Genomic DNA, 2,626 nt, shown 5'->3' with positions numbered 1-2,626 from the left:
ATCCAGCTAAATTATGGTAAGAAATGCACAGTTAAGATACTCAAATAATCTTACCTCTGCACTACAGTGATGACATAAGATGGGGAAAATGATAAATGTCTAATGTCTTCAGCCTTTTTGGGTAGGGCAAGATAATCATCATCTCCATTATCAGTGTAATCTAATCTACGTTCACAAACACTGAAATGTCTTAATCATATTAGGCACGTCGCCACAAGACAGTTTACTCAAGACTAGAGCAAACTATTGTGCAGTAAGCATCACTGTCTACACATACAGATGCTTCCTGCACAGTAATTTGTTCTAATTGCAGGCAAATTTGCCATCTGTAAATACAAGTACCAAATTTACTCAGGAGTAATTACTGTGCAGTACATCATGTGTAGATGGCTGACTGGGAGCAAATGTGTAGATGACTGACCAGGAGACACCTGTCTCCTGGCAGGGGCTGAGAGATTGCTCCCTGCCCCCAGGAGCTGCCTGCTGCCAAGACAGGCTCCACTACTGGAACCAGGGCAGGGACAATGTCCCCATGCCTCTGCAGCAGGGAGCTCCCAGCCCCCACTTTGCAATTGTGGAGCACAGAACAGGGAGGGGGCTGGGAGATAAAAATCATCTCCCAGCCCCCACTCCATGATTATCTGTCTGAGTTGGGTTTACTCTAATAGTAAATTACTCTGGAGGAGGGGTTCTCAATCTCTGGGCCACAGCCCGCTGCTGGGCCACAGCGGGTCAGCTGCCAGTCTGCAGCATGGTCGGCTGCTGGACTGGAAGTGGCTGCAGACCAGCAAACTGTGGCCCCCAGAGCTGGGCAGAGAGACCACGGCTCCTTTTGCAGGGCCAACGGCAGCGCAGGGTTTGGCTCAGATCCCCTGCCCGGAAGATGGGGGATATCCTTACCTGTCTTTCAGCCGCAGTTTGCCAGGTCGCAGCATAAAAACTTTGGGAATGCCTGCTGTAGAGTAAACCCACCTTGGAGCATTTGCACATGTAGATGCACCCATTGTATAACTAAAGGGCAGTTCAGATTGTTGGATTTATTTTCAATGTAACTTTAACTCTAAATTTCCTAGTCTTGTGATGTTTGGTTTTGGAATAATTACAAGCTTCCCTGTAATGTTTCTGACTCTTAATTTACCAATACCTATGATACAGTTACTAATTTTTCTCCATTTCAACATCATTTTTGTAGAGGAATTCTATTAACTTCTTTCTTATAAATTTCCTTCTTTCTGTGCTTGTTTATCATTGCCAGAAAATGTCCTTTAGTTAGTAAGTTTAGTAAGAACCTCTCTTATTAGACTCTGAAGAGTCTGAACTTTAATCAACAGAACGTAGATCTTTGACTTTCTGGCACTACACCTGATCAATCTGAGATAAAAACAACAAGGAATAAAGCAAACAAGTATTGCCTTTGCCTTAGTCGGTAAACCATGCAGAGCAGGTTTACTCCACATGACCCAAAACAGCTCGATGTTTCTTTGACCTTGTGATAGATGAGGCCACTGGTACTGCACACTTCCTCTAGCATAGTTACAAAGATAATCTAACAACTTCTTAGAGTGATATGTACTTTGAACTGTGCTAAACTGAACTGTTTCAAAAGCATTCTAAAGCTGTTTTAGTCTGGCCAATGTTTGAATGTGCCCTTCAAAGGAAAAACAAGTGATCCTGTATTTTCCTCTTTATGATGCATATAAAGCTAAATATTATAAAGCATTATTTTTCGTTTGTTCACATTAGAATTTAAGATCTGTCCTACTTGATATTTTCCTGTGAGAATGAGTAGGATTATTAAGTAAAATAAATTTGGAGTGCAACCAATTAAGTGCTGTTTAACCAGTCTATTTCACTCCCCCTTGGGAACACTTATATGGATGGTATTTGTTGTTAGCAGACCCTGATATGAAGACAACAGTTGCCCAGAAGATAGGGAAGTTATTGGTGAGTCCAGAAATGACTGAAGAGGCCAATCCGAGAACTGCATGACTGCAGACATGGCATACAGTTCCAGGAGGAGGAGCAGCAAATCCTGGTAACCTTGGGTCGTGGCTTGTTCATTTTGTCCCTCTCTCCTATCTGCTTCTATAGAGAGGTGAATTTGCTTGAAATGGTTGATGCTTTTCACTTCATGGCATCATTGGGAACAGGTCAGTGCTCAAGTTTCCCAGGTACTGATGTTAATATGGCATTTCTTCAGCTTGGCTTTCAAGGTGTCCTTGAATCTCTCCTTTTGCCCACCTCTAGAGCGGTGACCATTGGCGAGTTGGGAGTATAGGACCTGTTTTAGGAGCCAGTTGTCAGGAGTTCTTATGACATGCCCTGGCCGACGGATCTGGTGCCATATAAACACAGCTTCAATGCTGGTGGGGTTTGCTTGAGCTAGAACATTGGCATTCGTTCTTCTGTCCTTCCAGTTGTCTTTTCCGAAGACCTTGCTGACGGTCACACTCCCAGGCTATCTGGAGTTTCCAATACGTTCAGAAACTGCTAAACTCTTGGAGTCAATTTCCATGGTACTTTAGTGAATTCTACAGTCTACATACACATTATTACTAAAAGGTTTCTTTTTATGATGTTTGCTACTTTTTTTCTTTGACTGTTCTTAAGCTGTAAAACAGGGAGA

The sequence above is a fragment of the Alligator mississippiensis genome, chromosome 6 (genome assembly GCF_030867095.1).
Source record: "Alligator mississippiensis isolate rAllMis1 chromosome 6, rAllMis1, whole genome shotgun sequence".
Lineage (NCBI taxonomy): Eukaryota > Metazoa > Chordata > Crocodylia > Alligatoridae > Alligator > Alligator mississippiensis.
This window is presented reverse-complemented; position numbering follows the sequence as displayed.